The sequence below is a fragment of the Pistacia vera genome, unplaced genomic scaffold (genome assembly GCF_008641045.1).
Source record: "Pistacia vera cultivar Batoury unplaced genomic scaffold, PisVer_v2 Contig648, whole genome shotgun sequence".
NCBI lineage: Eukaryota > Viridiplantae > Streptophyta > Magnoliopsida > Sapindales > Anacardiaceae > Pistacia > Pistacia vera.
The window spans coordinates 138,834-154,867 of NW_022196499.1; the positions used below are offsets into that span (position 1 = coordinate 138,834).

Below are 16,034 nucleotides of genomic sequence, written 5' to 3' on the forward strand. Positions count from 1 at the left end.
CCAACCTTAATGGGGAACAGTACCATGTGGGCTGTTAAGATGAAGGCCTACTTGAGAGGTCAGGTTTATGGCAGTATGTAGATGAAGAGAAACAGCCACCACAGTTGGGACCAAACCAACCCTCGCCAGATAAGACTCCATGAAGAGGAGACTGCAAAAGCTCCAAGCCTGTCCCATTTACATGCTGCAGTCACCGATCAAGTTTTTACAAGGATAATGGCTTGTGAGACAGCAAAGGAAGCTTGGACAAGCTTAAGGAAGAATTTGGAGGAAGCCCCCAAACCAGAAACATGCAAGTTGAACTAAGGAGAGAGTTTGAGACATTGAAAATGCAAAGGGTGATTGTTAAAGAGTATGTAGATAGATTAATGATGTGGTTAACAAGATAAGGTTGTTAGGGGAAGAGATAAGTGATAAAAGAATTGTTGAAAAGGTGTTAGTGAGCCTACCCGAAAGGTTTGAAGCAAAGATTTCTTCTTGGAGGATTCCAAAGACTGTCTCAAATCACTTTAACCGAACTTGTTCATGCTCTTCAAGCCCAAGAGCAAAGAAGAAAATTGAGGCAAGAAGACAGTAGTGAAGCTGCATTGTTTGTCCAGCAGAGAGCAAGCCAACTCAAGGAGAAAACAGAAGTTGGGAGGAGAAAAGAGGAAAGGAGAGAGCAAACAAGCGTGGAACAAACCAGCAGGTTTCAGGGTTTTGCACCATGTTCCCACTGCAAAAAGAAGAACCATGCGAGTACAAGTGGGGTTCAGACCAAATGTTCAATGCAGGGCATGCAAGCAGCTTGGCCACATTGAAAAGGTCTGCAAAAACAAACAACAGCAACCTGCACAGCAAGCCAGACTCTGAAGATTTACAGCAGAATTCTGAATCTGAGCAGCTCTTTGTGGCATCCTGCTATGCTGTTCAGTTCAATGCTGGAACTTGGTTGATTGATAGTGGATGTACAAACCACATGAAGCCTGATCTAGAGAATTTTGTGCAATTGGATCAAGCATACCAGTCAAGTGTAAAGGTGGGAAAAGGAGAACTTGTGAAAGTTAAAGGACGGGGAGATGTGGCTGTGCAAACCATGACAGGTACAAAGATCATTTATAATGTTTATTTGTTCCTGAAATCAACCAGAATCTGCTTAGTGTAGGACAAATGCTTGAAAGAAATTACATTCTGCATTTGAAAATAAAACCTGCATTATATTAGATGATGAGAGAAAGGAGGTTGATGCATGTGAAAATGGCTGGGAAAAGCTTCCCGGTTGAACTAAAAAACCAGAGTTTCATGCTATGTCAGTAAACTTAGATGATACAAACCTATGGCATAAAAGATATGGTCATTACATTATGCGGACTTAAGCTAATGAAGCTTAAGGCATGGTCAAAACCTTACCCGAAATAGAAGAGAAAGAGAGCCATGTAGAGTATGCCAAATAGGGAAGCTTAGCAGACCAGCCTTTCCTACAAATCAGGCCTGGAGAGCTACGGAAAGCTCCAATTGGTGCACACTGATGTGTGTGGACCAATGCAGACTCCATCCCTGAATGGATCCAGATTCTTTGTCTTGTTCATTGTGATCATTCAAGAATGACTTGGGGTACTTCCTAAAGCAAAAAGGAGAGTGGCTGCTGTGTTTAGAGGTCAAAGCTGAAGTTGAAAACCAAGTTGGAGTTAAGATGAAGGCTGTGAGAAGTGACAATGGAAGTGAATACACCTCTAATGAGTTTGAATCAACTTGCAGGGAGGCTGGAATATGGCATCAGTTTAGTTGTCCCTACACTCCCCAACAAAATGGAGTGAGTGAGAGAAAGAATAGGACAGTAATGGAGATGTCCAGGTGTTTGCTGACTGAAAAGGAGATGCCAAAGGAATTATGGGCTGAATCAGTCAATAAAGGTGTATTTGCTGAATAGGCTACAACCAAAGCTTTAAAGGATCAAACTCCATTTGAAGCATGGTATGGAGTTAAGCCTCAAGTGGATCATCTAAGAGTATTGGGAGTATATGCTATGTACTCATACCAGCCATCAAAAGGTCAAAACTGGATGACAAAGCAATGGTTGGAATTCTGGTAGGTTACAGCCTCCAATCCAAGGCTTACAGGATCTTCATTCCAGAGTCAAGAAAGGTTGTTGTTCAAGGGATGTAAGGTGATGAGAGGTCAGGTGGAATTGGGAAGAGAAGAAAATTCAAGGATTTACAGCCACAGCAAAGAGAACAAAATGCTGAACAAACTGATGGGGCAGATTCTGAAACAGAAGAAGAAATTTCAGTCAGGGGAACCAGACCTCTTGCTGAGGTTATGGCAGATGCAATGTTGCATTTCTTGAACCAACATCTTACCATGAGGCAACTAAGTCTAAGAATGGAGACTTGCTATGCAGGAGGAGTGTCCATGAAGAAAAGAATGGAACATGGGAACTTGTGGAAAGGCCATCGGGAGGAAGTGATCCAAGTAAAGTGGATCTTCAAGAAAAAACTGAATCCTGATGGTTCAGTTTTGAAGCACAAAGCCAGGTTAGTTGTGAAAGGGTTTGCACAACAACATGGTGTGGATTTCCAAGATACATTTGCCCCGGTTGCAAGACATGATACCATCAGATTGGTTCTAGCTTGGCAGCCCAATTCAAGTGGAAAGTGTATCAAATGGATGTTTAAGTCAGCTTTCTTGAATGGTTGGTTGGATGAGGAGATCTTGTTGAACAACCTGTGGATATGAAGTCAAGGGGAAAGAAGATCAGGTGTATACTGAAAAAGGCCTTGTATGGCCTGAAACAAGCTCCAAGAGCTGGTACAGCAGAATCAATGACTACCTAGTCAGTCTTGGTTATGCAAGAAGCCCCAATGAGCATACTTTATATGTAAAAAGGAATAATGAAGATGTGATATAGGTTTCTGTATGTGGATGATTTGTTGGTGACTGAAACAATGGAATTCAGGTTGAAGAGTTCAAGAAAGCAATGCACAAAGAGTTGAGATGACTGATTTGGGAATGATGACTTACTTCCTTGGAATGGAAATCCATCAATCTAAGATGGCATTTTCATTTGTCAAAGGAGATATGCAAATGAGATGCTTAAGAAATTTGGAATGGATGAATGCAAGTCAGTTGCCACACCTTTGGTGCAAAATCAAAGGCTATGCAAAGATGATGGAGCAGCCCGGTAGATGAGAACGATTATAGGAGATATTGGGAGTTATTGTACTTGACTGCAACACAGGCCTGAGCTGATGTTTTCAATTAGTCTCCTATCAAGATCATGAGCAAACCAAGTGAGGAGCATCTTAGAGCAGCCAAGAGGGTGTGAGATTCATTAGAGGAACTGCAGATCATGGATCTGGTTCAGGGAATCTGAAATTTCAGAATGATAGGATATGCAGACAGTGATTGGGGAGGTTCCTGTGATGATATGCGAAGCACATCAGGGTATGTATTCCTACTGAATTATGGTGCATTTTGTTGGTCTTCCAAGAGCAAGAAGTAGTGGCACAATCCACTGCAGAGGCTGAATAATATCAGCTGCAGCTGCAGTAAATCAAGCTATTTGGTTAGAAATTTGCTGCTGATGTGGAGGTAAAACGGTGAGCCTACTGAAATTTTCGTGATAATCAATCGGCTGTTGCTATGGCTAAAATCCAGTCAGCATGGTCGAACTAAGCACATAAAAATCAAGTTTCATGCAGTGAGGGAGGCTGAGCAATCGGAGAAATCAGAGAGACACACTGCAGGGGGAAATGCAATTGGCTGACATATTTACTAAGTCCTATGTAGGTCCAAGTTTGAAGACATGAAGCTTAAACTTGGTGTCTCAGCAAAAATATCAAGGAGGAGTGTTCAAAGAAGTGATATTTTGTTGAAGCATTATTTTGGATTAAACTGGAGCTGATCTGGCGTCAAAAGAAAAGGCTGAAGTTTGAAAATCTGGTCTGGAGCAGTTCACGTAGCTGTTCTGTAGGCCTGCTGAAGTGAAGGATTTGGTGAGTTCAGCAGTGATTTAGGTTGTCAACTTTGTATCAAATTAATGTGATGTAATCAGAGTTGCTATGTTTGTGTGGTTAGGATGCATTTTGGACTAAAAATTGTTTTATGGTTAGGTGCAATAGTGTCTGTCATGTATATGTCTGCTGTAATTTTCAGTTCAATATAATGCAATATTACAGCTCTTTTCCCTTCTTGTTTTATCACCTTTTCTCTCCCGTAAGACCACATTCATGCTCAAAAAACCAACAGTGTTCAAGAAAAGTAGTTAATAGACTACAATGGCTTCAGTTGTTCTTAGTTATTAGCTACTCTTTGTTCTCCAATTCCCTCGAAACCTGCATTTTTTATGCAATCTACTTCGAGATAGATGATTAAGAATCACCTTTATCAAAAGAAATTAATGTTCAACTTTCATTGGATGAGGCTTCAATTACTGATCTAGATGCTTGTTTTGTCATTTGCTTCTTGATTGAGTTCATGAGATCCTTTCTATTGACGGCTTTGCAATTGGAGTTAACTCATTGTAGCGAGAGATGAAGTTCTGTTTTTGAAAATCAAGACATCCGCTGGACAACATCAAAATCAGAGGTGTAAACTATGTAAACAACGAAGCACAATTTGTTTTCTATGTTATGCAATAACAAACATCCAATACTCTTGAATTATTGCCAGCTAGTAAAAAATATAGCATGTTTACTTGCCCCGTTGTACTGTACTAAAACACTAGTCTGCATTAAACCACCTTAGACAGTTTTGAGAGGAACTAGGGGGTTTTTAGAAATTTAAATTTATAAAAAACTAAATATCAAACTTTTAAGGGTATTCTAGTATTTTCACCATTAGTAAATGGAAAAAACTAACAGCGCATGACAGAAAGTATTTGTTTGTCGTTCTAAAACTTTTAGGTACCAAATTCATTACGGCAAACCTTGGGTATGTGTAAGCGTTCAGCCTTCAAAATACGACGAAGCACAATTTGTTTGCTTATGTTTTGCGCTAACAAAAACATCCAATAATCTTGAATTATTGCGAACTAGCTAGCAGAAAATATGTCATGTTTTTCTTGGCCCATTGTACTGTGCTAAAACACGGTCGGCATTAAACCTCCTTAGACAATTGTTTGGGAGGGGGTCGAAGACTATTTAACGTTGTAGGCACTTCTGATCAATTTAGTCCTCTCCGGACGATGCTAACCGACCATGTCTTCCCAAAAGAACTTTCACTTTATTACCACCATTAATATATATAGATGCGACTTTTCTGTTTACATTATATGGTGCTTCTCTTTCCCTTTGGATAGACATGTCTTTTGAAAATTCCGAATATATATTCAGTATATCAATCTTTTCTTTTCTTTTTTTTTTTTTTTTTTTTTTGGAAATGCAAATTAAAATTTTATCCTTCACTTAAGTCACCATGAACATTAAGTCTTGTCTCCTATGGATACTTGACTTTTCCAAATTTTTTTGAATGTTGAAAAATCAAAGTTTGTACTTGAATGGTAGGGAAACCAATTCTTTATGTGATTTCTGGGCTATTACGAGATATCACTTACTGCACAACATGGTGTATTACTACTGTCACCGTAATATAGAATGATATACTATTCAGAGTTGAAAATTTGGAGTCAAACTTCAAACTTCGAGTTTTGAAACTATAATTCTATGGCTTTCTTTGAAAACTCAGTGCCTAAATGGAAATGCACACCACGGGAGTCAAGTCAACCTCTTTAATGTCGTCTTGGGGCATTAAATTGTTAATTGATACCATAATGGGGTTACTTTACTCGCCATTGAAATTGATCAGTGCCAATCAGAGGTACTAAGCATATGGCTGTTCCTTTTGGCTAAAATGCATCCTGTCAGCCATTGTTATGCTCATTATTTCTCCCAAAATCACAGCCAACAACCCAATATCGCTACCACATTGCAAACACTCAACTTTCACTCCCAATAGTGCCTTCTCAAGAAACCTCAATCAAACTCTTTCTTCTCTCCTCTCAAATGCCACCCTTAGCAATGGATTTCACAACACCACCACTGGTGGCCTGCAGGACCCTGATAGAGCCAATGGCCTCTTTCTTTGTAGAGGAGACATCTCTCCTGAGTTATGCCAAAGTTGTGTCAAGGCCTCTAGTGAAAATATCATAACCCTTTGTCCAAACCAGAAGCAGGCAATTATTTGGTATGATGAGTGCATGTTGAGGTACTCAAACCGGTCGATTTTCGCCGTTATGGAAGAGGAACCTGGTGCTTATCTGTGGAACATAAACAATGTTACAAGTCCAAGTGAGTTTAATGAGACTTTGGGTAATTTGATGACCACTTTGGTGAATGAGGCTGTGGGTTCTAGCAACTTTTTTGCAACTGAAGATATGAATTTAACAACTTTTAGTAGGCTATATGGGCTGGTGCAATGCACTCCTGATATTTTTTCATCAGACTGCAACATATGTTTGACTGCTTGTGTTGGAGAGATTCCTACATGTTGTAATGGGAAGTAAGGAGGTAGAGTTTATAAGCCCAGTTGCAATATCAGGTTTGAAAGTTACCCTTTTTACACTGAGGCCTCTCAACCCCCTCTATCTCCTCCTACAAACGCCACTCCTCCACCATCACCTCCACTGCCACCAGCAACGGTGACAAATTTCGGTGGTAAGCATCTGATTCAGCAAATATTTGGTGATCATCGGATTAATACGTATCTAACCAGTTAAAGGAGTTTGTGCAAGCCACATGCACTGTTGTGACTCTGAACTCATAGCGATATGAATAATATGATATACTCGTTCTATCTAAGCTTTTTGCCGAAGTGATGATTGGATATCTGCAATATAGCCAAGTATATATATTGTCGTACTTGAACAAATTCTTCTCTATGCAGGAAATAGGCAGATCTCCTCAGAGACAATTATTGCAATTACAGTTCCAGCGTCATTTGTCTTCATAATAATTTTATCCACTTCATGCTATTGTGTCCTACGTTGGAAAGAAAGAAGAAAGTACAAAGCTGTAAAAGATCATGGAAATGGTGGTCATATATAAAAGAACTGAATTTAAAGCTTTTGTTTTATCATAATTCCAACTAAAACTAACTTCAAATATTTTATTTTTTCTTTTGGTATAATGTTCAGCTGGAAATGAGATTTCAGTGGTGGAATCTTTACAATTAGACTTGCATTCCATTGTAGCTGCAACAAACAATTTCTCTGATGGAAACAAGATTGGTGAGGGTGGATNTTGTTTCTTCTGTACTAGTTATCATTATAGCACTTGTTGCGTTCACTTGTGTCCTTGTTATACAAAGGAGAAAGGCAAAGCAGGAGACCAGAAGTAATAAGGAGATAGAAGGTATCTGCAATTTTCTCTGCTATAAGACCAGCAATAATTTTTTTTTTTTTTTTTTTAAGAGTTCTAACTTCTTGCTGTTATTTTTTAGATGCTGATGAAATTGATAATATGGAATCCTTGCAATTCGACTTCAGTACTATCAGAGCTGCAACAAATGACTTCTCAAATGATACAAAGCTTGGACAAGGGGGATTTGGTGTTGTTTACAAGGTAATATTAAGTGTTCATTAACCAAACTGCATATCAAATTGAGTCAAAATGGGTTAAATTGTAAGTTTTTAATTCATTGAAGCTATACAATTTCAGGGTAGGCTTCCTGATGGACAGGACATTGCTGTGAAGAGGCTGGCTAAAGAATCAGCACAAGGAGAATTAGAATTTAAAAATGAGGTCCTCTTAGTGACCAAGCTTCAACATAGGAACTTGGTTAGACTTTTAGGTTTTTGTTTGAAAGGAAATAAAAGGCTTCTCATCTATGAGCTTGTGCCCAATTTAAGTCTAGATAACTTCAGATTTGGTATGGTTTTACTGCTCTTTTGCTTTGACTTTTGACATTCTTGTAGCTTTTTCAGGACTAGAATATTTTTACAAATTTTCTACAATCAATGGCTTTGTGAATTTGCGGATCCGATAAAGCGTTTATTATTGGACTTGGAAACTCGATACAAAATCATAGGGGGCATAGCTCGAGGACTTCTTTACCTTCATGAAGATTCCAGGTTTTGGGTCATTCATCGTGATCTAAAAGCTAGTAATATTCTTCTAGATGCCGACATGGTTCCAAAAATTTCAGATTTTGGAATGGCGAAATTGTTCGAAATGGATCAAACTCAAGGCAATACAAGTAAAGTCGTTGGGACCTTGTAAGTATATATATATATATATATATATATATATATATATATGTAAGCATTAAAACTTAGACCTTACTAAACAAAATCTAACCCATTAATGGCCGTTTTCAGTGCATATATATGGCTCCAGAGTATCTAAAGCACGGACAATTCTCAGTTAAGTCTGATGTTTTTAGCTTTGGTGTGTTAGTCTTGGAAATCATCAGTGGTCAAAAGAATAGTTCTTTTCATGAGCAAGCGCAAGATCTGTTAACCTATGTAAGTCACTAAAAGTCTTTATAAATATTCTCCAATTCCACACTATCAATGGCCGTGAAATCTTTTTTTGCAGGCATGGAGAAATTGGAATGAAGGGACAGCTTTGAATCTGATAGATCCTAGTCTAAGAGTTGATTCTATCAGTGAACTGATGAGATTTATCCACATTGGATTGCTTTGTGTTTGTTCAAAGAAGTGATATTTTGCTTGAAGCATTATTTTGGATTAAACTGGAGCTGATCTGGCGTCAAAAGAAAAGGCTGAAGTTTGAAAATCTGGTCTGGAGCAGTTCACGTAGCTGTTCTGTAGGCATGCTGAAGTGAAGGATTTTGGTGAGTTCAGCATGTATTTAGGTTGTCAACTTTGTATCAATAATGGATGTAATCAGAGTTTGCTATGTTTGTGTGTGTAGAGAGCCATTTTGACTAAAATATGTTTTATGGTTAGGTGCTAAGTGTCTGTCATGTATATATGTCTGCTGTAATTTTTCATCTTAAATATGCAATATTACAGCTCTTTTCCCTTCTTGTTTTATCACCCTTTTCTCTCCCGTAAGACCACATTCATGCTCAAAACCAACAAGTGGTATCAGAGCTCCATCTTGATCTTAAGGGGCCTGCAAAACCTCCATCCTTGCACACTCTCTGTCAGCCCTTACCTCACCAAGACAGCTTCATGGCAACCAGTTCAGCCTCACTCTTGCCTCCAACCTTCAATGGGGAACAGTACCATATGTGGGCTGTTAAGATGAAGCCTACTTGAGAGGTCAGAGTTTATGGCAGTATGTAGATGAAGAGAAACAGCCACCACAGTTGGGACCAAACCCAACCCTGAACCAGATAGACTCCATGAAGAGGAGACTGCAAAAGCTCCAAGAGCCCTGTCCCATTTACATGCTGCAGTCACCGTCAAGTTTTTACAAGGATAATGCTTGTGAGACAGCAAAGGAAGCTTGACAAGCTTAAGGAAGAATTTGGAGGAAGCACCCAAACCAGAAACATGCAAGTCTTGAACCTAAGGAGAGAGTTTGAGACATTGAAAATGCAAGAGGCTGAAGTTGTTAAAGAGTATGTAGATAGATTAATGAATGTGGTTAACAAGATAAGGTTTTTAGGAAGAGATAAGTGATAAAAGAATTGTTGAAAAGGTGTTAGTGAGCCTACCCGAAGGTTTGAAGCAAAGATTCTTTCTTTGGGATTCCAAAGACTTGTCTCAAATCACTTTAACCGAACTTGTTCATGCTCTTCAGCCCAAAGCAAAGAGAAAAATTGAGGCAAGAAGACATGTATGAAGCTGCATTGTTTGTCCAGCAAAGAGCAGCCAACTCAGGAGAAAACAAGAGTTTGGAGGAGAGAAAGAGAAAGGAGAGAGCAACAAGCAGTGGAACAAACCACAGGTTTCAGGTTTTTTGCCCATGTTCCCACTGCAAAAAGAAGAACCATGCTGAGTACAATGTGTGTTCAGACCAAATGTTCAATGCAGGGCATGCAAGCACTTGCCACATTGAAGGTCTGCAAACAACAACAACGCAACTGCACAGCAAGCACAGACTGCTGAGTTTACAGCAGAATTCTGAATCTGAGCAGCTCTTTGTGGCATCCTGCTATGCTGTTCAGTTCAATGCTGAACTTGGTTATTGATAGTGGATGTACAAACCCCATGACCTGATCTAGAGAATTTTGTGCAATTGGATCAAGCATACCAGTCAAGTGTAAAGGTGGGAAATGGAGACACTTGTGAAAGTTAAAGGCAGGGGAGATGTGCTGTGCAACCATGACAGGTACAAGATCATTTATAATGTATTATTTGTTCCTGAAATCAACCAGAATCTGCTTAGTGTAGGCAAATGCTTGAAGAAATTACATTCTGCATTTTGAAAATAAAACCTGCATTATATTAGATGATGAGAGAGGAGTTGATGCATGTGAAATGGCTGGGAAAGCTCCGGTTGAACTTAAAAACCAGAGTTTCATGCTATGTCAGTAAACTTAGATGATCACAACCTATGGCATAAAAGATGGTCATTACCATTATGCGGACTTAGCTAATGAACTTAAAGGCATGGTACAAACCTTACCCGAAATAGAAGAGAAAGAGAGCCATGTAGATTATGCCAATAGGAAGCTTAGAGACCAGCCTTTCCTACAAATCAGGCCTGGAGAGCTTGGAAAGCTCCAATTGGTGCACACTGATGTTGGTGGACCAATGCAGACTCCATCCCTGAATGGATCCAGATTCTTTGTCTTGTTCATTGATGATCATTCAAGAATGACTTGGGTGTACTTCCTAAAGCAAAAAGGAGAAGTGGCTGCTGTGTTTAGAAGGTTCAAAGCTGAAGTTGAAAACCAAGTTGGAGTTAAGATGAAGGCTGTGAGAAGTGACATGAAGTGAATACACCTCTAATGAGTTTGAATCAACTTGCAGGAGGCTGGAATATGGCATCAGTTTAGTTTCCCTACACTCCCCACAAATGGAGTGAGTGGAGAAAGAATAACAGTAATGGAGATGTCCAGGTGTTTGCTGACTGAAAAGAGATGCCAAAGGAATTATGGGCTGAATCATTCAATACAAGTGTATTTGCTGAATAGGCTACCAACCAAAGCTTTAAAGGATCAAACTCCATATTGAGCATGGTATGGAGTTAGCCTCAAGTGGACATCTAGATATTTGGGAGTTATGCTATGTACTCATACCAGCCTCAAAAGGTCAAACTGATGCCAAAGCAATGGTTGGAATTCTGGTAGGTTACAGCCTCCAATCCAGCTTACAGGATCTTCATTCCAGAGTCAGAAAGGTTGTTGTTTCAAGGGATGTAAGGTTGATGAGAGGTCAGTTGGGAATTGGAAGAGAAGAAATTTCAAGTAGATTTACAGCCACAGCAAAGAGAACAAACTGCTGAACAAACTGATGGGCAATTCTGAAACAAGAAAATTTCAGTCAGAACCAGACCTCTTGCTGAGTATTTGGCAGATGCAATGTTGCATTCTGAACCAACATCTTACCATGAGGCACTAAGTCAAAAAGAATGGAGACTTGCTATGCAGGAGGAGTGTCCATGATAGAAAAGAATGGAACATGGGAACTTGTGAAAGGCCACCGGGAGGAAATTGATCCAGTAAAGTGGATCTTCAAGAAAAAACTGAATCCTGATGGTTCAGTTTTGAAGCACAAAGCCAGGTTAGTTGTGAAAGGGTTTGCACACAACATGGTGTGATTTCCAAGATACATTTGCCCCGGTTGCAAACATGATACAATCAGATTGGTTCTAGCTTTGGCAGCCCAATTCAAGTGGAAAGTGTATCAAATGGATGTTAAGTCAGCTTTCTGGAATGGTTGGTTGGATGAGGGATCTTTTTTGACACACCTGATGGATATGAAGTCAAGGGGAAAGAAGATCAGTGTGTACTTACTGAAAAAGGCCTTGTTGGCCTGAAACGCTCCAAGAGCTTGGTAAGAGCAGAATCTGACTACCTAGTCAGTCTTGGTTATGCAAGAAGCCCCAATGAGCTACTTTATATGTAAAAAGGATAATGAAGATGTGATTATGGTTTCCTTGTATGTGGATGATTGTTGGTGACTGGAAACAATGGAATTCAGGTTAAGGTTCAAGAAAGCAATGCACAAAGAGTTTGAGATGACTGATTTGGGAATGATGACTTACTTCCTTGGAATGGAAATCCTCAATCTCAGATGGCATTTTCATTTGTCAAAGGAGATATGCAAATGAGATGCTTAAGAAATTTGGAATGATGAGCAAGTCTTTGCCACACCTTTGGTGCAAAATCAAAGGCTATGCAAAGATTGGGCAGCCCCGGTAGATGAGACATTTATAGGGAATGATTGGAGCTTATTGTACTTGACTGCAACAAGGCCTGAGCTGATGTTTTCAATTAGTCTCCTATCAAGATTCATGAGCAAACCAAGGAGGCATCTTAGAGCAGCCAAGGGGTGCTGAGATTCATTGAGGAACTGCAATCATGGAATCTTTTTCAGGGAATCTGAAAATTTCAGACTGATAGGATATGCAACAGTGATTGGGGAGGTTCCTGTGATGATATGCGAACACATCAGGGTATGTATTCCTACTGAATTATGGTGCATTTTGTTGGTCTTCCAAGAAGCAAGAAGTAGTGGCACAATCCACTGCAGAGCTGAATATATATCAGCTGCAGCTGCAGTAAATCAAGCTATTTGGTTAAGAAATTTCTAGCTGATGTGGAGTAAAACAGTTGAGCCTACTGAAATTTTCTTGATACAATCGGCTGTTGCTATGTGAAAATCCAGTCATGCATGGTCGAACTAGCACAAAAAACAAGTTTCATGCAGTGAGGGAGCTGAGCAATCCGGAGAAATCAGATTGACACACTGCAGAGGGGAAATGCAATTGGCTGACATATTTACTAAGTCCCTATGTAGGTCCAAGTTTGAAGACATGAAGCTTAAACTTGGTGTCCTCAAGCAAAATCAAGGAGGAGTGTTCAAAGAAGTGATATTTTGTCTTGAAGCTTATTTTTGTTAAACTGGAGCTGATCTGGCGTCAAAAGAAAGGCTGAAGTTTGAAAATCTGGTCTGGAGCAGTTCACGTAGCTGTTCTGTAGGCATGCTAAGTGAAGGATTTGGTGAGTTCAGCATGATTTGTTGTCAATTTGTATCATTAATGTGATGTAATCAGAGTTGCTATGTTTGTGTGGTTAGGATGCCATTTTGGACTAAAATGTTTTATGGTTAGGTGCAATAGTGTCTTCATGTATATAGTCTGCTTATATTTTTCAGTTCAATATAATGCAATATTACGCGCTCTTTTCCCTTCTTGTTTTATCACCCTTTTCTCTCCCGTAGACCACATTCATGCTCAAAAAACCCAACGTGTTCAAGAAATGTAGTTAATAGACCTACAATGGCTTCAGTTGTTCTTATGCTTATTAGCTACTCTTTGTCTCTCCCAATTCCCTCGAAACCTGCATTTTTTATGCAATCTACTTCGGAGATAGATGATTAAGAATCACCTTTATCAAAATGAATTATGTTCAACTTTCATTGGATGAGGCTTCAATTACTGATCTAGATCTTGTTTGATCATTTGCTCTTGATTGAGTTCATGAGATCCTTTCTATTGACGGCTTTTCGCATATTGGAGTTAACTCATTGTAGCGGAGATGAAGTTCTGTTTTTGAAAAATCAAGACATCCGTGGACAACATCAAAATCAAGGGTGTAAACTATGTAAACAACGAAGCACAATTTTGTTTTTCTTATGTTAGGCAATAACGAAAACATCCAATACTCTTGAATTATGCCAGCTAGTAAAAAATATAGCATGTTTACTTGCCCCGTTGTACTGTACTAAAACACTAGTCTGCATTAAACCACCTTAGACAGTTGTTTGAGAGGAAACCTAGGGGTTTTTTAGAATTTTTAAATTTTAAAAACTAAAATATCAAACTTTAAGGGTATTCTAGTATTTTCACCATTAGTAATGGAAATAACTAACGCGCATGACAGAAGTATTTGTTTGTCGTTTCTAAACCTTTTGTACCAATTATCATTACGGCAAACTTTGGTATGTGTAAGTCGTTCAGCCTTCAAATACGACGAAGCCAATTTTGTTTGCTTTTTTTTGCGCTACCAAAAACATCCAAATAATCTTGAATTATTGCGACCTAGCTACAGAAAATATGTCATGTTTTCTTGGCCCATTGTACTGTGCTAAAACACCGGTCGCATTAACCTCCTAGACAATTGTTTGGGAGGAGGGTCGAAGACTATTTTAACGTTTGTAGAGCACTTCTGATCAATTTAGTTCCTCTCCGGACGATGCTAACCGACCCATGTCTTTCCCAAAAGACCTTTCACTTTAATTACCACCATTATATATATAGATGCGACTTTTCTGTTTACATTATATGGGTGCTTCTCTTTCCTTGGATAGACATGTCTTTTGAAATTCCCGAATATTATTCTATATCAATCTTTTCTTTTCTTTTTTTTTTTTTTTTTTTTTTGGGAAATGCAAATTAAATTATTTTATCCTTTCACTTATATCACCATGACTTAAGTCTTTGTCTCCTCATGGATACTTGACTTTTCCAAATTTTTTTGAATGTTGAAAAATCAAAGTCTTGTACTTGAATGGTAGGGAAACCAATTCCTTTATGTGATTTCTGGGCTATTACGAGATATCACTTACTGCACATCATTGGTGTATTACTTACTGTCACCGTAATATAGAAATATATCTATTCAGAGTTGAAAATTGGAGTCAAACTCACACTTCGAGTTTTGAAACTATAATTTCTATGCTTTCTTTTGAAAACTCAGCTGCCTAAATGGAAATGCACACCACGGGAGTCAAGTCAACCTCTTTAATGTCGTCTTGGGCATTAAATTGTTAATTGATACCATAATGGGGTTACTTTACTCCCATTGAAATTGTATCAGTGCCCAATCAGAGGTACTAAGCATCATGGCTTTTTTCCTTTTGGCTAAAATGCATCCTGTCAGCCATTGTTAGCTCATTATTTCTCCCAAAATCACAGCCCAACAACCCAAATATCGCTACCACATATGCACAAACACTCAACTTCACTCCAATAGTGCCTTCTCAAGAAACCTCAATCAAACTCTTTCTTCTTCTCTCCTCTCAAATGCCACCCTTAAGCAATGGATTTCACAACACCACCACTGGGGGCCTGCAGGACCCTGATAGAGCCAATGGCCTCTTTCTTTGTAGAGGAGACATCTCTCCTGAGTTATGCCAAAGTTGTGTCAAGGCCTCTAGTGAAAATCATCATAACCCTTGTCCAAACCAGAAGCGGCATTTTTGGTATGATGAGTCATGTTAGGTACTCAAACCGTTCGATTTTCGCCGTTATGGAAAAACCTGGTGCTATCGGTTGAACATAAACAATGTTACAGTCCAGTGAGTTTATGAACTTTGGGTAATTGATGACCACTTTGGTGAATGAGGCTGTGGGTTCTAGCAACTTTTTTGCAACTGAAGATATGAATTCACAACTTTTAGTAGGCTATATGGGCTGGTGCAATGCACTCTCTGATATTTTTCATCAGACTGCAACATATGTTTGACTGCTTTTGTTGGAGAGATCCTACATGTTGTAATGGGAAGAAAGGAGGTAGAGTTTAATACCCAGTTGCAATATCAGGTTTGAAGTTACCCTTTTTACACTGAGGCCTCTCAACCCCCTCATCTCCTCCTACAAACGCCACTCCTCCACCATCACCTCCACTGCCACCAGCAACGGCGACAAATTTCGGTGGTAGCGATCTGTTCAGCAAATATTTGTGATCATCGGATTATACGTATCTAACCAGTTAAAGGAGTTTGTGCAAGCCACATGCACTGTTTGACTCTGAACTCATACGATATGAATAATATATATCTCGTTCTATCTAAGCTTTTTGCCGAAGTGATGATTGGATATCTGCAATATAGCCAAGTTATATATTGTCACTTGAACAAATTCTTCTCTATGCAGGAAATAGGCAGATCTCCTCAGAGACAATTATTGCAATTACAGTTCCAGCTCATTGTCTTCATAATAATTTTATCCACTTCATGCTATTGTGTCCTACGT

General features: G+C 39.1%; 1 pseudogene; it reads left to right on the forward strand.

The window, feature by feature from the left end:
* The first annotated feature begins 5,851 nt into the window (after positions 1 to 5,851).
* On the forward strand, positions 5,852 to 13,453 carry LOC116111661 (annotated as a pseudogene).
* The last annotated feature ends 2,581 nt before the right edge of the window (positions 13,454 to 16,034 follow it).